Below are 26,049 nucleotides of genomic sequence, written 5' to 3' on the forward strand. Positions count from 1 at the left end.
ATGGTTCGAGAAAACTGACTGATACCTCTGCAACAAAGCGTGGACATCGATCTGTTCTTGTTCTGTCAAGGCAGACAGGTCCATGGCTTGGACGCCGCCCGGTGCCACACCAGAAGCAGCCTGAGATGAGATTAAGGCTGTAGTGGGCTTCACCTCAGTCACACCGGCAGGTAAGCTGACCACCTGGGCCCTACTCAAGGAACCAAGACCAGTGCGTGGGTAAAGGAGGACATCAGTTGTTCCCACATTGACCACTGGGACATAAGCTGTACCACGAATGACTTGGACAAGGCAAGGAGACACCAATAACCCTGCAGGTAGGCGGGACTCTGTTGGTTCAAACAGCACAGCCTGACCAGCCAGCTGTTCTGGACAAGTGGCAGCCACAAGCTTCATTACCCCACCAGGTATGCGTACCGCCCATCTACCGCGGACCCTGGCGAAACCCATGAGGTTCCTCTGGGGTTCTGTGGTGGCCTGATGACACCGTTGTAGAGCTTCAAGAACAGGCACTGGAGCTTGAACCACTGAGGGAGCATTGAAAAGAGCGGGACCGTACACCTCAAAGAGTTCCCGATAACATCGACGGATGATGTTGCTCCCCAAAATACAAGGGGCAACAGATGCAGCACCGGGAGGGTCTTTTACCACTAAGACCCCACAACCGGGGACCACCTTCCCACACAAAGTGACATCCAGCTCTAAATAGCCAATGTAAGGAATACAAAGACCGTTGGCTGCTCGCAGCTGCAGCCAATTACAAGACTGAAGGCGCTCTTGGCCCCATGGTGCGAAATGTTCAACGAAGAAACTTTCAGGAATCGTGGACACCATGGACCCGCTGTCCAACAAGCACGAGACAGTGGTCCCACCCATCAGGACATCGATATGTGGACAGGGCGCCATTATTCGACCGATGAGGTCTTGTTGCGAGCCTCCAACCTCCCCATCTGAGCTTTGGCTCCTCAGCTCAGCGGGCTTCAGTTTTCCGACTGGGGTGCAAAGCGCGAAGACCCAGCCACATTAAGAGATCGACCAGTGGCAGAACCAGCACGGGGATGAGGGGGGACCCGCTCCCCATCACAATCGCTGGCATAATGACCTGGCTGTTGGCACCTTCGGCAGATCACAGGACCGTTGCGAGGAGGCCGTGCTGGAAAGGGACGAGCCTGAAAAGACGCCATGGTTCGAGTCAGCTGGTCAAGCTGTTCCTGCTGACGCTTTAAGAGTGTCTTCACTTCACTCAACTCTGAATCATGGGGTGAGACAAGTGGGGCGGGGCGAGAGCCACCCTGGACCCCATACTGAAGACCATAGGCCGACGGAAGAGAGTGGCTACGTTCCCTAGCGCCCCTTGGAGACCCTTCCCTCTCCCATCTAATGGCCTCTCCACGTGTCTCGAGCAAAGAAGCCGTGGGATGGCGGCGAACGTACTGCTTCAATTCCCTGCGAAGGGCACCATCTAGCACATGCTCCACGAACTGATCGCGAAGAAGAATTTCAGCATTTGGCAAGTCATCTGGTGCAGAATGTTTGACACGCTCCATCAGGGCCATCAGAGCCAGGGAGAACTCCAACAGCGTCTCCCCTTCCTGCTGCTTGCGAGAGAAGAAAGATTGCTGCAGTGTTACATATGACTGAACACAGCCAAAAAGCTCCGTCAAGATAGCTAAAACCTTGTCTGGGTCTTCCCTCTCCACACGGGGGCGATATTTGATCTCCTCTCTGGCTTCCCCTTCTAGATGGTCAAAAATGAAAAAGGCCCGATCACGAACAGAGAAGTGGCGTGCCCGTGTACATGCTTGTACTTCTTCTTTCCACTCAACTATGCCTATACCCGTTCTGCCGTTAAACATGGGACATCTGCGATCTCTAGGTATAACAACCAACCGTTCAGTGGCCGTGGCGCTAGTACTTACAGCTGGAGGAGCACCTGAAGTGACAGAAGCGGGATCCGTTCTGCTGGAACTGGCCTGAGAAGCATCCCTCGCTCGAGACAGCTGCTCGTTGTCTGCTCTAAGCTGTGCCACCTGGTCCCTGAGCTGCTGCAGTTCCTCCTCCATGGCAAACCGCGGAGACCACACCCACTGCTTTCAAAATGGAGACCTGTGTTACCACTGGCAAAAACAAAAAGGAAAAGAAAAGAGAAAGATGCTGCCGCTCCGTCTTCACTGCTGCCTCCACACACCAAAACAAACTAACGTAACCCAACAGAAACAAAACAGAAAAAAAAAGAGAGAGGGGGGGGGGGGCAAAAGAAAAAAAAATTTCACACTAATAAACAGAAAAATGGAAGTCACGTCTCTGTCCTCTAACAGTGTATCCTGCCGACAACGCCAATTTGTGGCGAGATGTGGTGCAGAGGGGGAAGTTGTCCAACAACGCCACCTGGGGAATTGCACCCCAGGAAATAAACTTGACCCGGTACTAAAACTACTATGAGGTCACACAGGTTCGTTACACAAAGTTTTAAAGAGGACATGAGACGGACTTCCAAAAAGATATAAATTATTTTTATTTAACAATGGTTTATTAGATTTAAAATGAACATGTTCTTTGGGGACCCGAGTGTCTGCTTCACCACGGTAAGTTAAGGGGGAAATAAACAAAAAAAGGGGGAACAGGGCCAAACTCAGGGAGGCGGACAGACTAAAGAAACTTAAAACACACAAAAATACTACAAACCAAACCACCACGTGCCACAGCAAACTTAAGGGATGTGAGATGGGGACCACCACCAGGGAGTCTGCCACGCACTACCCAGCTCCTGTCCAGGGAGAAAAGAAACAAAATTAGGTGAGCGACACTCAAGGGTTGGGTTAGACAATTAGTTAAAATGGCCTATCCTAAAACACTCACACACAACATTCACACCCACATGCACACCAACATAAAGAATACAAATTATTTGTTTTAAAGTGAGTACAAATACTTAAATTATAATTTAAATAATAACTCAGCTATGGGTGGCAATCAGGTGTTGCGTTAGAGCCTACCCATAGCTAAATAAACAAAATCAAAAATATAACCAAAATAAAACTAAACAAAATAACCATATGTGACTTAAAGAAAATGGATAAACAGAAAGAAAATGCTCTAAACAGCTGGCCCAACGAGGAACCAGAAAAACAAATAAATTATTAACCAAAAATAAACAAAGAAATAACCAAATAAACCAACAAACAAAGAAACAAAAACAATTGCAGTGGGGCTTCAGTCTGTTGCTGCGTGGAGAGCTGCAACCAAAAACAAAACAATGGCGTGGACGACAGAGTGAAAACGGAGCGCGCCGACACAGGGCCTTTCCAGGTCAGTGCCAGGGAGAGAATGCGCCCCGCAGGAGCGCAATGATTAACAGGTGCTGGCAATGTGCAATCAAGCACCGGTCGATTGAGTGGGAGGGGGTGGAGCAGAGCAACACCCGACCTGCCACACAAACAAATGTCCTCTGTCGACCACAGCCATAATACAGTTCTCACAGGAGCTGAATTTCCTGTGGTTACTGAGTGGTGCTGCGACTACATAAACAAGGTACTTTATAGGATCAATGACTCACCTCCAGTTACAGTTAGATAAAGACACAGGAGCTAAAACTGAATGTTTCTGGTAGAACAGGGCTCTTCAGCGCTTTTCAGACAAAGGACCCCCAAACTGATGGAGAGATGGAGCAGGGACCCCCTACTATGGTTACCTTGAAGTTGGAATAATTTTTTGTTTTTTTGTTTTCAGACACATTCCTCTACACACATTCCATTATACTGTAAAGGTTAATTGGTTTAATTTTCACATAAGTTTGGAAGAGACTGATCAATAAGGTTTTGTGAAGACATCACTATCAAGAATAACCCATAGACTGTAAAAAATATGGATGTAGCATCCGTGACGTCACCCATTGGTTTTGGGGAGTCATTTTTGTGACTCAAATATGGCGGCCTGAACAGCGCCATGTTGGATTTACCGGGCGAGAACCCGCCCATTGGCCTCGAAGCAGCCTGTCTCCCGCTTCCCGCGATCGATTGAGACCAAAAAATGTGCTGACACCAGGCTTTGATCATGTTTATTGAGGATGTAAAGTCGGCGATTTTAACATGGGGGTCTATGGAGAATGCTGCTTTCTGACACCAGCCCCCAGTGGCAGCCGAGGGGATTGCAGTTTTTTGAAGACGGAAGTGAGCTGCACTTCTCAGACCGACAACTGCCCCCTTGGAATAATCTCATTTCATGAGAATAAGGAATACATATTTTATTCCAACATTATGGGAAACAGCATACATCCTATACAATTGTGATTTATATTAAACTTGGTCCAGTACCATGCATATACCTTCAATACTAAGCTATTCAAATGATAAACTACACATGTTCATATATATTTATGTTTTAGTTGAAACATGCAGGTGCGGTGAGTATGGTGGCTGTGCCACTGGCATTTATAAACAGACCTGTTAACTGATACCAATGCCAATATCAACAATGTCTGTCAATTACATGATAACCATGCATACAAGCTGTTCAAATTGACATTTTTATTTTAAACAGTACCTCTTGGGGTCGCGGCCCCTCCATTGAAGACTTCTGTAGAAGAGAGTTAAAATAAGAGCTGTAGAAATGGGCTGGATGAAAACGAAAACATTAAAGCATGTAACGATTTTCTTTTCCTGTGGACCCCTGAAGTGAAAGCATGAACATGAAAATGAATATAATAAGGCCTTTTTTGAGCCTGGAGTTTAAATTAATAAACCAGCTGCTAATCTGACAGCTTTGTTCCAATCAAGAGTATGAAAAGCTTTTATAGCAGACGGCTGTGCTCAGAATGCACAACATATTTATTAAAAAAGTAAAAACCTAACTTTGAAGTATTGTCTTAATGTGTCACTAACTCTCTAAAGCTTTTTTTTTTTACAGATTTTTTTTTATTATCTTTGAAGTCAACACCTCAGCTCTCACTCCTGCCTCGGGATGTGCATTAGTGTCAAACCGACTGCAATGATATTCTCACTGTCTCACTGACAGCTTGTTCTGACCAACGCTGAATAGTTCATGAGCAGCGGTTATGCTCTTGACTTCAACAGTTTGAAGAGAGATAGAGAGAGTTTATTTCTGATTTACTTTGGAGAGGTCTGACCTATCGAACAACCGGTGTCAGTGCTGTGGTGTGTGTGAATGGGCTTTTTCGTGCTATTGTTTTCATTTCCAGAGTGAATGTGCAGCAGGATGGATTGTGTCGCTTCAAGTGTTTAGTTTGGTGCTCGGTCAGTTTATGTATACTGGGGTTGACACACATGCGAACACAATATCATGTTTGTGCATCTCTGTCCTTTCATCCTATAAGTGTCCAGCTCTGAGAGACCTGACAGAAACTTAAGACGGAGCTGAAGCACTCTGACGTTTGAGGGTATGAGGAATAGCAACATTGTGTCAGAACAATACTTGACAAACATGCTCGTGGCATAAAAGCAGGAAGCTGGCATGGCAGGGCTAAGGTAAACTTCAGTGATGTCGCCCCCCCCCCCCTCCTCTTCCTCCTCCTCCTCCTCCTCTGTGCTCCTGATATGTCTTTATTGTTCTCACTGCATGAGAAGCAGCTCTGAGAAAAGGGACTTCTGGGCTTCACTCAATTTTCACTGAATTGTATGAGCATAATGGCAATAATAACAGCCGCTTCCACATAATGGGACCTGCTATACAGAGACATGGCTTACCAGAGAATGGAAGATTGTATCCTTTCTCATCTTGTGCAGCAGCAGCTATGCAGCCGCATGTGCTGTATACCAAAGGAAGTAACATTATTGTTGCCATTAATGACATTATAAAGATCAATGGCTCCCTGTGAACAAACATTACAAAATGACTCACGGAATCATGACCACACACAGATGTGTCATTAGCGTAGAAAATTGGTGCTAATTACAGAATTAGTCATGTTCTTCCTTCATATCTGGCCTATTATAAGAAATAGCAAGGTAACTCAAAGGGCCAGCCCGCCTCGCACACATGCGGAGCAAATTGATGCATGAAACCATTTGTGTTTGCAAGTGGCTTCTTTCTTTTATTGCGCTTGCAGAGAAAGGGGGATTCCACGGATAGGCAAACAATAACCTGAGACTTGTTAACAGAGGACGCTTGTGTATGAAATGGATTTATGAAGGTCGTTCAATTTAGATACATAAAGATTTGTGACATTCTCACTCAGTATGCAGCCTAAACATTATAGAGAACAAATGAACAACAAATGATTGATCTATGTTGCACTGTATTGTATGTGTTATGATATATTATTAGATAGCTATATCTATTATTATTATCTATAACGAGAATTTAAAATTAGGACTAAGTGTGTATGTAATTGTGTGCATATATGTATATATTGTCTTTCTATGTTACTTTTCTTTTACTGTAAAATTATATTTGTTTGTTTGTTTGTCTTGTGGACCCCAGGAAGAATAGTCATCTCCATTGTGACATCTAATGGGGATCCGTTTAAAGGGATAGTTCAACACTTTGGCAAATTGGCCCATTGCCATAATCCCTGTAGTCATAGCAGTAGGTTCATTACCTTTAATTTTGCAAGCTATTTTTAGAACAGCAGAGCAGAGCCGCAAGCTGATCAGAGCTACACTACAGAGGCTCATGGGATTTCTTGGTTTCCCTCAACAAACTCATCAAATACACAATCCAACAACTCCAAAACGCTCTTGCGGACAAGTTATTTGCTTACACTGACAATTAAAGGTAACAAACCTACTGCTAACACTGTAGGAATTATGACAATGGGCCAATTTGCCAAAATGTTGAACTATCCCTTTAACAATAAACAACAATAAACCTTCAATGAGGAGGCTTGCTTTTTTGTGAGCTATGCTACACAATACATACTGAACTGATTTGCATTGACAGATGAATACATGTGTATAAGGACGCGGCCTCTCCACTCCAGACTCCACTTCCACATTATCTGTTGAGGTTCAGTCCTATAGGAGCCGTGCAATGCGCTGCTTGCTAAAATCATGTGCACACAGATCATGGAGACACATTATATACATTTGCATTTGTGCTGAGTTACAAATATTTTTGCATTTCCCCCCTATATTATGATTCTCTGAGGAGGGTAAAGACGTAAGTGTTTGGTTATAGAGAGTGACAGACTCTGTGATACTGCGCCCACAGATGACTACTACTTGCTGGTATCCGAACCATGTTATTAATGGATTAAAAAAAATAAAAAATACTCCCATGCTCTGGATCTCCTCGTGCCTTCACTGTAGTCCTAAACTGTTTAAGAACAACTATGTCATAAGCTGTCTCCCTTCTTCTTCTTTGTCATCCTGTCATCCGGTTCTCTGCAGCTCAGAGAGGGAGAGTGAATCACGACCGCTATATTTATGACACTGTCAGTCTTCCAACTCTGCCGTCTCTGGACTGTGTAATTTAACATGACAAAAGTGCACAAAAATGCCACACAGGATAAATGTTCACGGAGAGAGGCTTGACAGTGATGTGTGGTCAGGGACAGGCATACATTGGGAATGACAGCTATTTATAAGGAAATGTAGTAAAATTAATGACACTGTGGAAATACACATTCCATCCGCATTTATTGAGCAACAAGTTGTTTTGAGAATTATAGAGTCTATCAAATAATTATGTAGTGATGGCCTTTAAAAATATGACAATACTCATCAGCTGTCTCAATGAACAACACAGGGCGAATTAATTTTATTATCAAATAATGTTTTTCTAAAATATTACCATTGAACTTAGATTTTTTTTAATACTGGCTGTACTGATGCCCTCTCAGCTGAAGCAGCATTGATTGCCAATAAGAAAAAAAAAAACATAATATTCTCCACAGGTGAGTTATAATGCAGCAATGACCAGGCCTACTGTATAAGACAGCTTGAAGCTAAAGTCAGCATGATGCGCAGTGTAAATCTGTTCACACAGGACCAGGTTTAGTGGTCATTATCTGAAGATAACATGTGTCGGTGTACCTATTGCAGACTGTAAAAAGGTATAATATGTAGGAATTACTCCCATCTAGTGCGGTTGCATATCAGAACGTATTCTTGATGTTGCATTCAGGTGAAATCGGGCAGACGTCAGACAGACAACAGACGCTGCATGTAACAGGATAAACAACCCTCTGTTTAACCCTTACATACTGTTCGGGTCAAATTTGACCCGTTTTGACATTTCACAGCAGAAAAAATACCCTAAACATCATTCTTTTAGGCTGAAATTTTATGACTTTTCCTAAAGTGACCCAAAATACACAAAAATGAAAATATTTTTAAATTGTATACTTTTGAACAGGTGCTACAAATTTTTATACACTGAGGCTGTTTCGGGTCAAATTTGACCCGTATCTGTTTAGATGGATTTTAGATCAACCAGTGTGGGTCAAATCAAGGAAAATTGTGGTTTTAGGGAATCTTGAAACTGTGGAACTGTACAGGCCATGTTTGTGTGTATAATTTATGGGACAGTGGTGACAGAAACAGAGTTCAAGGGGGACTTTGACACTGTCACGAGAACTGCCTGTGTTCCCACCACATTTGCCCAGGTTCCCACAGAGACAGACACCTGCTGGTCTTTGAGGGGGCATGGGGGAACCTCGAAACAGTGAAATAGTAAAACAGCATAGTAGTGATCATATATGGTGCACAAATGGAACAGAGGTCATCTGAGGTCAAGGGGTGCCTTGACACAGACACGAGATCTGCACCTGCAAGCACCTGCACCTGCAACGTAATAAAATAATCTATAAAGTAACAAATTTTAATCAATTTGCGTTGGGAGGGTGGTGGTGGGGGGTCATGACATAGAGGTTCCTGAGCTGCCATTTCAGTGACTGACATCGTGGCAGCGAGACTTGGTACAACAGGCCCTTTATCTGATCTTCCAAAAGGAGGAGGTTGATAGTGATTTGGTGGAGGATGTGTCAGAGCAGGAAGACAATGCCAAAGAAAAACATATTATATATAAAGCAGGGAGAGTACATTTTTTTTATAATAAGCATTTTATTATTTAATGTTTTTGTGTTCTAAGTGGTAAATGTTGAATTAATATTGATAATTATGATTTCTTATGATATAGCATCTACCTTATAACATATAGCACCTAATGGTCGCAATGGTTAAACATGGTCATATTATGAATTCCAACAGTTTCACAATGTTCATGCCATTTTAAAATTCAATGAAATATATTTAAATCATTGTGGCTTTTATGTGTTTATGTCTTATGTAGAACAGGATGTAATACTGTGTAATAGTAGAAGTTTTTCTCCAAAAACGAGTGTTGTAAAACTTAAAAAATGCACTCTCCCTGCTCTCTGAATTTTTTTTAACACTTAATCATACATTAATTTATGTGTCATAGGCTATTTAAACATTCTAAATAGATCTGTAGTTTAAAATTCAATATATACACTTACTATGAGGGAATTCTTGGTCCGGGTCAAAATTGACCCTAACCATACTGTGAAGGTATCAAATTTAAACAGTATGTAAGGGGTAAACAAGTGGCAAAACAATACAGATGTGACAATATGTTGTCATGGTTATGTGGTATTGTTTACCTGACCCACGTTTTACCGTCTTTCTCTGGTGGAGTAAAATTACATCCGGTTGGTTTGCCGACGGCCGTCTGCCTGACTGCACCTGAATGCAACACCAGTGCCTCCGTCCTTCCTCACACTACACAGTGGTGACAGTTTTAACAGGCGCTACCTGGAAAACTTTCTCCACGAGCCGACAGCTCCGCTGAGTTTCCGTGGTTACCTACCCACGCTGCCACTGAATGTAAAAAAAGGCGATGCAACATGGCCGCCTCGGTTCGGTACGTCGCCCACTTATTTGTAATGACTTGTAACAACTCATTCTAAGGTACGAGAAAGTTTTCATTTGTGTGCGGGTGTGATTTGACTTAAGTGAAATACGTATTTATGAAAGACATATTTGATTTTTGCCAATAAAAAGCCAAATAAGTTACATACTTGGGCTTAAAGGGATCCTATTGTTTCTGTCAACTCCAACCCTTCACAGCATATTCCAAGTCAAAACTCCAGATACTGTTTGTGAGTGAAAACGCCAGCAGTATCAGCCACATCTGACATAACAGTAATGTCATGGTCAAAGTCACTATGGGCCCTAGTTTCCTAGACCAAGCGAAGTCTAAGCTCAGCGCAGCTTCACCACGCCAACGAGGCGTGTCCAGGTGCATTTCGCAAGTTTGGTGGGCAGCGCGGTCCGACTTACGCCAGCGCAAGCCCTCCCCTTGTCCCTCCTACCGGCGCAAACGGCAAAGGGGGAGGAGAGAGGGCGGGAGGGAGACAGGAGGAGGAGAAGTGGGATTAACACAGCCGATTCGGATCTTCACCAATCAAAGGAGCTCCTCTCCTCACCTTTAACTGCTGCAAGTTTGTCATACTTGGACATGGACGGAGGAAACAGCGACGCCAGTGGCCGAACCTCTCCCAGGAGGAAACAGCTGTTTTGGTCCGGAGGTCCGAATAATGAGTTTACTAATCCGCTGCCCAGGGCAAAAAACAACAACTAATAAACTAATAAAGAAACTCACATTTATTCAATTCAATTTATTATTCCCTGTCTAAGACAGATGAGAGGTGTACACTAATCACAACATAAACAAACACCATGCGGGATGAAATCAGCATAAAGGACTCTCTCTCTCTCTCTCTCTCTCTCGGTCCGAATTAATAAGTAAATAAATAAATAAAGCAGATCATCACAACGGCACAGTGCGTATCTCAACACGGCAGCAAAATGCAGTCATCCACCCTGACAGTCCTGCTCGTGGGACATCCACAGCTGCTTTTCAGTGCCAGTTCGTCCCTGCTGTGTTAATTCAGGTGGAGTTTCCATTACGCGTGCCGACAGCCTTTGATCTCTGCTTTGATCTGACATCAGATGTGATGGGACAATCTATATAGATATAAATTCACGTGTTGATTCCATTAGTTGCATTAAATAGTGGTTATTGTGGATATTTATTGCATTGAAATGTGCCTGGAACTGTGGAAATCTGCCTGTGAGGTCTTGGTGACGTGTGTGCACTGCAGGTCAGTCAGCCAAACTTCCACTTCACCTGCTGCACTTCGCTCTGCGCTGAGAGTAGACCTGGTTTGAGGTGGCGAGCTTTCAGCGCAACCTCGGCAGGACATTTTCGCACGAAACTTCCACTGCACCAAGCTGAATCTGTGACGCCTCCCCCTGCTGCGCGGCCACGCCTATCTCAGCGCAGCGTGATCTACCAATCTGCCAATCTGACTTTGCGCTAGGCTGCGCTGGTCGAAACTTGCATTACACCGGCTGCGCTACCTTGCGTCACCTGCGCTGCGCCACCAAACTAGGGCCCTGAGACTCTACCTCATTCTGATGTTTGATTTAAGTGAAGCTGCTGACCTCTATCTGCCTGCTTTTATTTACTGCACTGCTGCCACATGATTGGCTGACGACTGCATGGACAAGCAGATCCACAGGTGCTTCTAATAAAGTGCTTGATGAGGGTTTAGAAACACATTTATTGGGTTTTTATTTGTGTTTGTACATAGTGTATAGTCAGCTACAGGTCTTTACCAGCTGTTCTGAATTTGCCAGTTCACATTTAAAAAGAAGACTTTCTCCATTGTGAACGCCAATTTCATTTCTGTTCATCTTTTGCAGGGCCGTCCCTCCCTAAAGGCAGAACGTGCACTGTGCGTGGGGCCTTCTATTTCTCCTATAGGGACACATTTTGGAGCAATAGGCTCAATTTGCACAATTGATACGCTGCGCAACATGAGGCGCACAAAGAGCACTAAGTCAGTACGACGCAAGAGAGCAACAACGAGAGCTGTAATCTGAGACCACGCGCCTCGCTGCAATGATTGACAACAATCAACATCTGACCAATCACTGGTCAGAGGTTGCAGGTGAAGACATCACCAATCTGCCAAAAGGTGGGCATGTTGCTGAAATAAAAATGTAAAACACATAAACAGAAAACCTTAGAAAATTAAATTAATTAAATAATAATAATTCTGCTTGGTGCCCAAATCATTTGTAAGTTGATCCATTCAATGTGGCGTTCCCCAAAAATATAAATGTATTTGATGAATGCTGTCAGGGTTGGAATTGCAAACTGAGGTTTAATAACTCAGGACAGGCAGGAGAACAAAACACCTTGACACCAACACAATAATCGGACAAGGAACTGAAAGACACACAAGACTAACTAATCAAAGCAACAAGCAACACATGAGGAGACAGGAGGGCAAAGAAACCTGATTGGTGGAGACACACAAGGAGCAGGGCAGGGCTGACGAGGTGAAACACAGGACAGGTGTGCAAGGGTGGATTGGAAAACACAGGAAGTAACACAAGAACAAAATGCACAAGAACTGAACTACAAAATAAAACAGGAACTGAAGAAAACAAGAGTAAAAAACAAGAAGCCAAATCAACAAAAAAACGAGCCACTGCATGGCGGCAAACTCCGGGCATGACAGAATGCCTTCCAATGAATGTGTTCATTCATACACAACACGGCAGACGATGATGTGAGACAGCTGCTCAGCTGACAACAGTCCAGATGTGTTAGGCTGCATAATGATTCTTTGTCATAAATTAGTGTGAGTTTAGTTGTTGCTTTGTTTATATCCTATATGTCACTATTAACAAAAGCAAGAGTGTATAGTGTATGAAGTGGCTGCATCTGGAGCAGACATAATGACCTTCCTCATCACCAAATAGGGGTGTACAGCCATTGCACTATTTGTATTCGTGAAGAAACCGGAAGTGGGCACACTGGCCCTCATTTATCAAACTTGCGCAGGATCTGGTGTAGATTCTGGTGTAAATATCAGTGTACGCCAAGTGTCACGTGTGATTCACTAAAAGTGTGTACGCTGCTGATTTCAGTGTAGAACCGGCGTGGCATTGATAAATCCGGCGGCTGAAAACAATCGTAATTTAAATGACACGCCCCTATATATTCATGCTTCAGAGGCCTCCCCCGCCCTCTTTGCGACATGGAGACTCGGAAGACGGCAAAGAAACGAAACTTTTCTGAAGCAGAAATAGAGGTTATCACCACGGAGGTGGAGCGAAACAAAATAATATTATTTGGTTCCCTCAAAAGCGGGATTAAAGGCACACAGAAGAACGCAGTGTGGGCCAAGATAACAGCGGCGGTTAACAGTGTTGGTGTTGACGCACGGAGTCCAGCCGAGCTTGTATTTTATTTTTTGTAAAATATAAAATAAATAATATAATATATAATAATAAATATAAATGTACTACTGCTGAAATACAAATCCTTTACATGTAGGTTAAAAAAAAGTGGAGTGATATGAAAATCGCCACCAAAAAACGGGCTGCTGCGTTTAGGCGCAGCAGCACCCAGACTGGGGGAGGCCAGTCTGATCCGGACCTGACTCTATCACAGCAGGAGGAACGGGTGGCAGCGTTGATGGGCTCCCCGACCATCATGGGGATAAGAGGCGGTGGGGACACTGATGAGCCTGAGCTGGATGACGGTAAGAAAGTTGACACAGTCTGCAAAGTGCAACGTTTGTTGTATTTTATTAGTATCACTTATACTGGGTGCCATGCAAAACAAAGTAGAATAAAAATAAAATGCCCCCCCCTAGAACAGCCAGGTCCAAGCTGTGTGCGAGGGGGCCAGGCAGGAGTGGGAGAGGAGGGAGAGCCCACTTGCTCAGCTCCACCACCAGTTCCAGCTCCACGCGCTGCTCCACCACCAAGCGCCCGGTTCATCACCCAAGAGGTTCTAGACAGGCAGGACGAAATATGTCAATTGTTAGGACATATAAACAATAACCTGGTTGCAATAAATGACACACTCAAAAACATAAATGACACACTAAAAACAATAAAACCATGATCATTAAATGTTGTGCTGTATTTCTCTACTGACCGTTTTTAAAAACGCTGAATAATGTTGTCTCTCCTCTGCACAGCTCTCAGGTGTGGCTGTGCCGTGCAGGGCTCTCCTGGCATAGGCTCATCTGGCTGTGCTGGGACATCAAATGGCACGCGGTGACTCTGCGCAATATTGTGCAGAATCCCACGTGCCATAATGATGTCACATACCTTTTCGGGTGAGACACAGCCATCTGCCCATCAGTAGCCCGATGCAGCGCTCCACTGTGCCCCGTGTGCGCACGTGCGCAATGTTGTATCTGCGCTCCTGCTCAGTTGCAGGATGGGCCAGTGGAGTTAAGAGGTACTCGGTCAGGGGATAGCCTTTGTCACCTAGTAAACGATTCACACCAAATGTTAGCATTGTAACTTGAATACTTGTATAAAAGTACTTTAACCGCTAGGCTACTCACCAAGGAGATGACTCCGGCCCTGCAGTGCGCCCCTCTGAAGCCGAGTCCCCACGCTGCTGTTTTGGAAGATGTAAGAATCGTGGGTGCCCCCAGGCCACCGGGCTACCACATTCAACAGGGAGAGGTTGGCATCACAAATGACCTGTACATTAATCGAATGGTAACTTTTGCGGTTCACGTATGCGTAATCGTTGTCTGATGGGGGCTTCAAACGCACATGTGTGCAATCGATCGCACCGATTACATTAGGAAACCCAGCAATCTCATAAAAGGCTCTTTTAATCACAGTTTGCTGAGCATCCGCATACGGGAAATTAATGTACTGCCGTGAGAGGGACTTTATTGCCGCCAGCACTGACGACATGGTTCGGCTGATGGATGGTTGTGAGATGCCAGCTCGATCCCCAATCTCCCGTTGAAAGGTCCCGGTGGCCAAAAAACCCAACGTGGAGAGCACCTGCACCGGCACAGGTATAGCACAGGAGCGCCTTGTCTCCCTCTGCAACTGGGGCTCCAGTGTTCAGCAGAGGAGGAGGAGGAGATCCCTTGGCAGCCGAAAGCGGCTGAGCAGCCATTCATCGCTCTCCTGCAAAAGATCCTCCCGTTGGCGGAAGTTCCGTTCCCGACGGAGAGGAGCGTATTCCTCTAACAGCAGGAGGTCTGCCATCATCAATGTATGATGACGGTCAAAGTTTCTCGCCCGTAAAATATGGGATTGAATGTGCATCTGACCAATCACACTGCATATCTGTCAGGCCACGCATTGCGCTTAATCACCCAGGATTGCTCATGTCAGCCTGACAATCGGGCTGTCTCAAAATGTTCAGACAGGAACGCAGTGCATGGAGTGCTTCTTGGGTGTTGCAGAAAAGTGTATCCCTCAGGTGCTCTTCAGTTGGGGAGATCCATAAAGAGTTGCAGACAGAAAACCGAGGCACTCGTGAGGGTACGACCAATTAAAATGCCTTTATTGGTACATGGCTAATCTATTAAAAGCGAGTCAACGCGTTTCAGCCAAACTGGCCTTCGTCAGGACAAAAGTGAAATGTTTGTCAGTCTCAGTTCACAGTTAAGTAGGTAATTGCAGACAGCTGCTCAGTGTGAGCAGGTAGGAGGTCACATGACCTGAACAGCAAGACCTGCCAATGACAAGCAGACTCTGTACAAAAAGAAAGAAATAATAAAATCACAGAGTCAATAAATCAGCATTGCACATTACATAATCAATTAAACAAATCAGAAATTCATACAATATAAATATTGAGCCTAATAAGAGACTGAGGGGCCGTCATCAGAGTCAATCTTAAAGGACAACAAAACACACCAAAATACTACACTCACAGAAAAGGAGAAAAATCGAGTTCTCCATGGAGAACGGTCATTGGCAGGTCTTGCTGTTCAGGTCATGTGACCTCCTACCTGCTCACACTGAGCAGCTGTCTGCAATTACCTACTTAACTGTGAACTGAGACTGACAAACATTTCACTTTTGTCCTGACGAAGGCCAGTTTGGCTGAAACGCGTTGACTCGCTTTTAATAGATTAGCCATGTACCAATAAAGGCATTTTAATTGGTCGTACCCTCACGAGTGCCTCGGTTTTCTGTCTGCAACTCTTTATGTCTCAAAATGTTGTTTTAATTTATTCTTAAATGTATACTGGTACTGTATACTTGTTTCGTTTTATTTAACTTTGTTTTATTTAATTTCGTAATTTTGTTTTATTTATTTCGTTATTTCGTTTAACCCTTTATAGGGCACTCATTGAAATACTTTGAAATTCAAAATTCCAACCTTAGATTGTTATTCTAGGACATAACAAGACTTAATTACAATTTTGACATTTTTCAAAATTTTTCATTTTCATGTAGAAATTGAAGGTCAACGAAGTGACCATTTTTGGTTCCTTGCCCGTTTGTGGTAAAGAAAAATTCCAATAAGTGTATGTATAGAAAATATAAGAAAAACACATAAAGTGCAAAAATTATTAAGTTTTAGAACATGTATGGCTTATAAATTGGAATTATTATAATATTATTGTAATAATAATAATATATATGTATATAGGCATTTGTATATATAATATGTATATCGTATTTTATACGATTATAAAGTCATTCATATTCACTATTTATAGCTTCAAAATGTCTTGAAATTAGTTAAAATTCTCTCTGAATTACTGAATGGTTATATAAAAACCTTAGACAACATTAATTAATCTAAAGAATTTTACACAACTGTTTATAAGTCATAAACTGAGAAAAATCACTCATATTCACTATTTATAGCTTCAAAATGTCTAAAATTCTCTCTAAATCACTGTTAAGTTATATAAAAACATTAGGCAACATTAAAACACAATTTCCTAAGTTTTATTGCCTTATTTGTGAGGGAAATGCACTTATATGGTTTGTTACCTGAATAGGGCATATGTCCAAAAACGGACACTTCAGTGTTTACCACAAACGGGCGTATGATCAAATATGGTCACTGCATTTTTCATGGTGTATTTTCACTCATTTCACTAACATCTCCACAAACAATACTTATGTCATGACTTAGCACAACTAATCAACTGTAAAATGTGTGAGTGTCATCAACTTAGCTTGATTAGTTGTGATGTATCGATCTAATTACTACCGCGAGCCGAGCCGACTGAGCGTCTTTTTCCGCGGTCGAAAAAAAGAGAAAGTTAGCGGCATTCCTGGTCTCTGCTGATTGGTCAAAGGCTATGATGACGTATACCGTAATGTAGCCTGGTCTTTGCTGATTGGCTTGGTGAAAACCACATGTTTCTTGTTCTTACTGACGGGGAGCACGGGGCGGAAATATAACATGTGCGGAAGTGTCCAAAAACAGTCACTTGCCCGGTAAAGGGTTTTGTTTTATTTTATTTCGTTTTGTTTTATTTAAGTTTGTTTGTTTTGTTTTGTTTTGTTTTATTTTGTTTTGTTTTATTTTACTAATGACAGTAACAACACTGCATCGCTGCATCAGTATGATCTATTTATGATCCGACACAGCCTCTGTCCTGACTCCTGCATGCTTTACGCTGGTTCCAAATGTGCACAGCAAATTCAGAAGTGTTAATTCAACTCCCAGGGAGTTAAATTCAACACTTTAAAAGTGTCTATATTGCGCCACACTAGATCGAGTTAAAATAACACTTTTGATAGTGTTAAACATGACAGTGTTGAAACAACACTGTAAATAGTTGAAATTTAACACTCACCAGTGTTGAATTTACCCAACACTAGTGTGTAGTGTCAAAAATTAACACTACCATTGTGTTGTTTTAACACTGAATAAGATTCAATATATTAACACTATGGATGGTGTTAAATCTACTACTACTACTACTACTACTACTACTACTACTAAACAAATAAAACCACAGTAGTTGCAGTTTGAATCAGTCTGTATTTATTTCAAACAAGCACATCACATAAAAAAACAGCACTGTCTTTGCAATATCCAACAATGACCAACACAGGTCACACAATATGACAATGTGGCACAATATAACATTTTTCACTCATATCATTAGAAAACTGTTTGTCATAGGGTCTGTAATAAATCAACTCCTTAACTGGAAAAACAGAAAATGAATCTGCTCTCTCATCGATACAGTATGCACTGAAATGATCATCAAAATAAAGAGTGTCCACTCTGCATGTCAAAATAAAAGCTTGCTCCTGATGTACAAGAATGTTTGTGATCTTTCTGAAAACAGGATCGTCCATATTTGTTCCTGTGCAAACAAACATACCAATCTGATATTCTGTTCCATAGTTCTTCACCCAATTAGTGGTTGACACTTCACAGTATGCATTTGCATTAAATACAGAACATAAAATATCACCTCCTTCCAAGCTATCAATAGTTTCTCTTTTCACTGGACCAAACTCAAATCTCTGAAAATCAAAATTCTCCCAGTGGTAAGCTAGCTGTCTCTGGTGTTGTTTCATCAGTGCTTTTGGGATATTCTTGAAATTTTTCACTGATCTTTTAAAAAAATTATGTTTGGCTTCAAACCTCATACACCATACATGAAGGAGTGGACCTATTTTCCTAATACAACGCGGATAATGTAACATAAAATGATGCTTTGGAATCAATCTTTTCTCTGAAAACAAAGATTTAAATAGCTTGTGGTGGTCCTTAATCAAGTGCTTCAAAAAGTATGTCATACCATTAGTTACAACAGGTGAAAAAACAATGTTCACAATCTGAATCAAAAGGAGGAGCAGATTCCAGTAACAGTTATTTCTTTCCAATACATCACCAAAAATAAGAGGAGCATTTCTCACAAGACACCACGACTGTATTGCATTGAGACCAAGGTCCTTGCTGGCATCATCCATTTTCAACCCGCTTGGTCTATTTTTTCTCTCAATATACCCATAGTTGAAACTTTGGATCCTCTGTGACAACTCTTCCAAAGACAGATACTTTTGGTTGACAAGATATTGAAAGATAAGTTTGAGTTCGTACTGTACAACCCCTTCAAGTAAGTCGTGCATAATGTCAACTGCATAGTTGTCAGACGTGTGGAAAAAATGCAATGTATTGAGCAAGCATGTCTTTTTGACACCAAATGTTGAACTCAACATAGGATTTTCCTGTAGAGCTGCACAATGTTCTGCATGTATTTCTTTTGTTCGAAAAATCATGCCAGGATCATCTTCAGTAAACATAGACTGTGCCTCAGCCTTACTTGTCAAACAAAATCTACAGTAATAGGTAGCGCTGAAGGACTCGACAAAACCGAACAGTCCATGTAAGCCTAGGTTGTCACCTGTTACTTGTATAACAGAACCAAGTAAAGGTGAGTCTGAGAAAGGCACCTCAATTCCTTGTGTTTCAAGTATTTTAAGATCATCAACAAGAGGTTTTAAGATGTCATCAAATCCATAAGTCTTCAGGTCTTGTGAGTGAAAGAGTGCAACAACATGTATATTCATCAACACAGAATTATATTTTGGGGGCAGGTTCCTCAATATAAAGTAAATGCAACCAAGTTTGTGGATCCCTTTCTTTGAACCTAAGGGATTTGCTGTCTCAAACTCATCAAAATAGAGTTGAATCTGTAGAGCATGTTTGTTCTGGGAAAACAAAACACTATTCCTGAAGTATGAACCATCACATATGTCTTTATAAACACCTTCTTCTTGATGCTTGGCTTGCAAGAAACTTTCACACAATTCAGTGTTCTTGAACATAGACTTGAGAGTTCCCAGGATCGGTGTATACACAAATTTATCCGTTACAGGGACCTGACTGTAAATTCCTGTTGTGTGATCCCTGCGAACATCAAACCGCACTCCAAGAACATATTCAACAGGTTCAACAATTTCCCACTTTTCCTCAAAGAACTTCTGTCGTTTCACTCTTGTGTTCAAGGTTGAGAACGGATTTTCTAGTTCATCAAAACACTTTTCCACCTTCTTTTCAAAATCTGTGCCTTGAATTTCTGTAGTACAGCTGAGAACTGCCTCTTTCGCTTGCGTATGAATGTCATTTACAAGATCCTCCATGGACCCCACCATTGCTTGGACTGTGCTCTCAGCAACACCAGATGCTTGCAACTGTGCTACAACAGAAGCACACATGTTTAACACAAGATTATTGTTCACAGGTGATGGAGTAGAGAGCTGGGGCTGGCTAGTTGGAGAGTCTGTAAGTGCTAGTGAGGTTGAGGGCTCACTATATTCATTCTGCATGTCCACATTGTCATCAGTATTAGTCACAGGAACATCTCCATGGGAATGCACAAGATGCTTCGTGAAACCTGAATATGTGCAAAATGATAAACAACATCCCGGCTGTCCACATTTTAAACGTAACCTCTTCCCAGGATATAGGCCGTGTTGGAGTCTTAAATGCTTGCAAAGCAGTGTAGAACTTTTGTGGTGTGCTTTACAGACGTAACAAAGAAACATATTTGCATCCAGGGATATTTATCACCTCAAGCGTCGTGCAAAAATCTTGCTCTGAGCTCCTTGACTCTGGGACTTTCCTTGGCACTTCCCACGTCAATGTTAAAAACTGTGGTTTGGATGAATGTATAGAAGTTGAGGAGGGATTCGTGGTAGTTGAGACTGAAGATGAAGTGTGCTTTGAACAGCTCATCAAAAGCTGACAAAGATGTCTGCGCCTTGCATGGTATGGCCTTGTGGTCAATGATGATGTAGTAATGTTGGATGCTGTTCTTCTTTTGACCCACACACAGCAGGAAGGGCTGACCTGGTGCCACACCAGCAAGGAAGATTTCCACACTGGCTCCACTCTTGAACAAAATGTAAATAAGAATTATGAGAAAATCATGAAATAAACTGTGAAATATGACTAAAGGCACAAGTGGAATTTTATAATAATTATTTGCATAATTATGTAATTATGCATTGGGAGTTGTTTTTTAATTAATTGGTCAGTTATTGTTATCTGTTAAAGGAAATGTTGATTGGTTAATCATGTTATCTGCAGCCTTTCCAAAATGGAGATGGCATACCACAGCGTTTTTGTAAATTGATAATTGTTAACCTAGAAACAATCACAAGATTAGTCAAACAGCTCTGCATGGTTACATTTCTATTTACTTACCTGCAAATATCGAACAACATGGTCTTCGGCTTGGCTTGCGCTGATTTTTGGACTCTTTTTGTGGCCTTTGGACGTGGGCGGCAGCAGGTGAACCAACAGCAGAATGCTTGATAAGTCACTGTCCCAGCCTAGGGGAAAAACAGAAGAAAATGTCTGACATATTCACATCATATAATTTTAAAGAGAAGAAAGAAGAAATTAACCAAACCCACCTGAGTCGTGCTGCGCAAACAAAAGGTCTTGAATGTGTTCATTTGAACTCAGTCTTCTGCAGTCTGTGAGGATCCTAGGTTTGAAAAAAGTAGGTCATTTGGCCAAAAATCTGCCCGACACTTCCTCTCCAAACATCAAAGTGAAATCTTGGTCAATCTACAAAAGAACACACATTTTTATATTTATGCAACTTAAAAGTGTATACATTGAGTGACAATTCACTTAATAAAGAAGTTGTCTTTCTTACCAAGCCAGTGATGTTGAGGAATCGTGGGAAGACATCCAAAACTGTCGAAGAGCACTGCTGATCTTGAACCAGTGTTTGGCGGTACTGAAAATTTGCCCTCATCTTCTCTTTGACTGCAGATTCATCAGTTGAATGTTTCAAAAAGGATATGGCTTCTTGACACTGCTCACCAAGCAGCTGCTTATCTGCGCTGAGAACCTCCCTCTTTCTCTTTGGACTGTCCTGGTAGGGTGTGCTGGTGGATGGTCTCTGGGACTGAGCTGCAGTGTTGCGCTGGACAGTCTTTATCCTCCAGGCCAAGTATCCTGATCCACTCTGTGGGTCATAGAAGTGTTCCTGTAATAATAAAAACATTACATTGTAGAGTAAGTTCAGACCATGTCACTACTCTATAAATTGCTATACAAGCTATTCATTTATAAACTTACATATCCATTGTCTGAGTATGGATCTCTGAGGCTGGGAAATAGAGAGATGATGCCCAAAGCATATTTACTTCGCACAGAGACAGGTGGGCTCCTCCTGAAAGATCAACATGACATTACTACATTTCCTTCATTACTCTCAAACACATCATGTTTAGCCATTTAGTATTTATCTCTTCCATAGAGTGAAGTATAATATGAACAATGAAGTCTTACCCATGAATTTCAACCATGTCCGCCACAAGAAGGTTCACCAACTGTCTCCTTGTGTTATCCATCAATGTTTTCATTTTATCATATTCATCCAAAATATTCTGTCCACCTGGTTTAGCCTTAAGAGCATCCTTCACCATCTAAAAAGATAAATAATCAAAGCGAATTAGCATCACCATCATTGGATCCGCAACAATTAATCAAACAATAATCAAAGAAATTAACCATTGACTATTTTAATAATCGAATAATCGGTTAGAGTAGGGTTTTTTCAGCTTCTTAAATGTCAATATTCCTGGTTTCTTTGTTCCTTTATGACAAACTGAATATCTCTTTGGACAAAAGAAGACATTTGGTTTGGGAAACACTGACTGATACTTTTCAACATTTTTCAACTTTTTATTGATCAAACAACTAATCTATGGTTGTTGTTAATTGTTTAAATAATGGGCAGATTGATGATGAAAATAATCCTTAGTTGCAGCTCTAATAATAATTACAGCTAACAACAAAACAGTTTAACAGTTCAACAGCACAATATATTTGTGTGATATTTGATAACCAAGACCTCTTTTGCAGAGTCTCGTTCAGCATGGGTTCTCCTCCCTCCATTTGTCTGAACAATCACTGTTGCGTCCGATGAGTCGGAGGATACTGCCAGGGAATCTTCTGACACTGACAGAGAGGAGTTGTCTGATATCGGTGACTCCAACGAAGTATATGAAAGATCATCATGAAGCAAAACTGTAAAGAGTAAAAAAATGTATACACAATGAAAAAAGAATGAGTACTCCACACAAATCTCTTTAATATTGATGATCGACTCCTGGCCTCACAAGTCTGAGTCTCACCTGTTGACTTCTCAGTTTCCACCCTAACAATAAGGTTCCCTGCTTGCAAAAGCTCCTCAAACACATCTTCATCGATTTCTGTCCCTGTTCCATCTGTCAAGTGCAGCTCAGTCTCAAGTGGAAGATCTAGCTTTTGAATGACTGATAAAAAAAAAATTAACTCAGAGCAATGGAAAAATTACAATTAGAAATTTGCTATACTTGTTTTTCCTAACATTTTGGGTCAAGGACACACAGGGTATTACCATTAGCTATCATAAACACCACTCCATAATATGAGACATTTACATATCACATCATTTCAGTAGATATTATTGCAATTACTCAATTTCTCTGCTCAATTAAAAACGATGCCAACCTTTCTGAAGAAATGTGTTGAAGTCATCATAGCCATCTCCAGTCTCAGCCACTTTGACATACTTCTGAGTCTCTCCAAATTTCACCTTCACCAACATGACGAACTACAGAAAAAAAGAAGAAGAGACACACGCACTACGTCATCATTTTCAATATGTTGACCATGGATGTGGAGAGACATTAGGGCTGGGCGATAAAACGATAACGATATATATCGCGATATAACTTTACTCAATAGCAATATGAAACGTGGTCGATAGAAAGTCGATAGGTTTCATTCATTCATGTTTTGAAACAGCCAATGAAAACGAGAGTTGCGCCGCGCCGCACCACTGGCTGAGCCAACCAGGTTAGATTGACACAGCACAGGAAGACTGTACACAGCACAACAACACGTGGTAATGTTTGGGCTGCTGCAGCCTGGCGTCAGCAGCGGGGCATCGCCAGTAAAAAAGAGAGAGAGAATGAGTGTTGCCTCGAAAGAAAAAATGGAGGAGAACTAGGACGAGTGACCGCGAAAAGACGTGGTACGTCATGTTTACATTATCCCAGATTGATTGAACTCTAGGTGTAAACAACCCTCAACTTTAACCACGGAGACAGCAGGCAGTCGGAGCGGCTCGCCGTCACACATCAAAGGGAGCGCAGTCACGGCATGGCCGCTCTGCTGCTGCTGCTGCTGCTGCTCCTCACACCAGAGCGACACTGTTCAACTGTGCCGACCTAAACACTGGCCACTTGCGAAGCAAGCGCTAACAGCGATGATTACTCTTTCTTTTTCAGTCGGGTTTAGGCTGAGAATGATCGCTAATTAGACAGGCCACGTGAGGTCCAGGATTTAATTTTCAGGTCCGTTTCTAACTGTAGCAGCAGCAGAGAGATGGAGCAGCTCCTGTATAGGGAGTGTGGCTCTGATTTAACTCCTGTCTGATGTAATGTTAAAGAACGCCTGAACAGCGGAGTGATAATGTCTGTAAAAAGACCCAGTGCTGTTGTACAGTATATCAGCATTCATGTATGTCTCTTGTCCAATCAAATTATTTGGTTGAAACTAACTGTATAACAGTTTTATTTATCTGAAACTGTTATTAGGCTACTCATTGCTTTTATATGTTAATCATTACATCTGAAATGTTAAATTTTTGACGGAAAATAAATATTTAAATCAGAAATAACCTTCTGATATCTTCAAATCTCACTTGTGAGTATGATGGAACATTTAGGCTTGACAAAAACAGTGACTTGAGTCCTATCGTGATATATATCGATATCAACTGATATGAAAAAAATTATCGTGATAGGATTTTTTCTCATATCGCCCAGCCCTAAGAGACATTAAGATTTTTTCTCGCCTTGAGTTCAACCGAGTATATTCTTTGAAACGTTACTCACTATGCAACCTCGTCTCTACCTGGACAACAGAGGCAGTTGAGCCTGCCTGCCGTCATGACTGCCTACTTCTCCTGCTAACAACACCAACACTTATCCATAAACACAAAGATACATGATCAACTCTTCTCTGTTAGGTTGGCAAATTAACGTCAATAAACACCACAGCAACGCTACTGTTCACATGCATAGATAGCTAACGTTAAAACACTGTTACATCAACTTAAATTACAGAAAAAACTCACAGATATTTCAGACACTTACTATCACAGCAGCAGCTGAGGGGTGTGTGTGTGACTCCGGTATAAATATTAGCTGTGGCTAGATTGAGAATCTAAAACTGTATATAACTATATAAACTTTTCCCAAAAGTTAGAAATAAATTGATAAAATGAAATAATTACATAAACTACTCATGCTCGTAAGAGCAGAGCGCCGTGTGGCAGGCCAGGTGGTCTGGTGTCTGTTTCTCCAGGTAGCATAACGTTACAGCAGCCACGTGCTAATTTACCCGGCTAACAAAGCTAGCCTGACTTTTAGCTTAAGCAGCAGTCTGGGCAGGCAGGAGCCCAACCACTCGGCCCAGCCCCGGCTCTCTATCGCCTGGCATTTTCATCGAGACAAGACCAATTAATTACCGCACGCGCACATGGCATTTTTTCCGACAGAAATTGTTAACCTGGGCCTTGTGCTACGTCATTTTAGCTAACTTTAGCCAGAGCGGCGCTCTGACTTTAGCTAACTAAAAAATGTTTAATTAACATCATACACCGTGTTATCCGTGTTATCCGAACGTGTAGCCTATACTTACATTAAGCAAATTGATTAATGCACCCTTGAAAAAATATCATCCAACAATCACCATGCTAACCACTTTACAGTCTGGCTAACCCACATGGGACTTAGACAAGACGTTTTTTTTACAGTCTGCGTTCGGCACATATAACGTCAAAATACTGCATACAAAGTATTATTAAATGGACAGGGCGCCGTTCGTTTACTTACAGGAAGATACTCCGTGAAGTCTGCAGGTGAAAAGAAAGTCGTCCTCAAACGTTCCTCTGCCGATGCCGCTCCAGTCTGACCTGACCTGACTCGGAGTCGTCCCGCTCTTCAGACAAACACGTCACAGGTCCGTTGGGATTCTGGGAGTAACACTGTTGAGTGTTGATTTTAAAATGAACACTCAACAGTGTTATTTGGATTTAACTCCCTGGATTAACACCAACTCTTTTGAGGAATCAACTCTCAAATAGTTGAATTAAACTAAGCAAGTGTTGAATTAACACTGTATTTTTAACATACAACACCAACACTGGAAATTTAACACTTTTGAATTTGCTGTGTGCGTACACCTGGTCAGAGCTGGCGTGAGATTTGTGCGTACCGTACG

The 26,049-nt window shown here is 42.0% G+C and overlaps 1 long non-coding RNA gene and 1 pseudogene across 2 annotated transcripts; both read right to left on the reverse strand.

The window, feature by feature from the left end:
• Window positions 1-20,280: 20,280 nt before the first annotated feature.
• Window positions 20,281-22,181, reverse strand: LOC146964677 (uncharacterized; annotated as a pseudogene). The gene is made up of 6 exons (XR_015034613.1): window positions 22,063-22,181; window positions 21,850-21,943; window positions 21,422-21,757; window positions 21,174-21,330; window positions 20,962-21,089; window positions 20,281-20,647 (listed from the first exon to the last, which is right to left on the reverse strand). The product of XR_015034613.1 is annotated as an uncharacterized LOC146964677 (transcript).
• A 762-nt stretch (window positions 22,182-22,943) lies between these two features.
• On the reverse strand, window positions 22,944-25,773 carry LOC146964678 (uncharacterized). Its single transcript, XR_015034614.1, has 3 exons — window positions 25,662-25,773; window positions 23,269-23,371; window positions 22,944-23,051 (listed from the first exon to the last, which is right to left on the reverse strand). It is a non-coding gene; the product is annotated as an uncharacterized LOC146964678 (long non-coding RNA).
• Window positions 25,774-26,049: the final 276 nt, after the last annotated feature.

This window comes from Trachurus japonicus, chromosome 21 (assembly GCF_045865225.1).
Source record: "Trachurus japonicus isolate A0001 chromosome 21, Traja_1.0".
In the NCBI taxonomy this organism is placed as follows: Eukaryota; Metazoa; Chordata; class Actinopteri; order Carangiformes; family Carangidae; genus Trachurus; species Trachurus japonicus.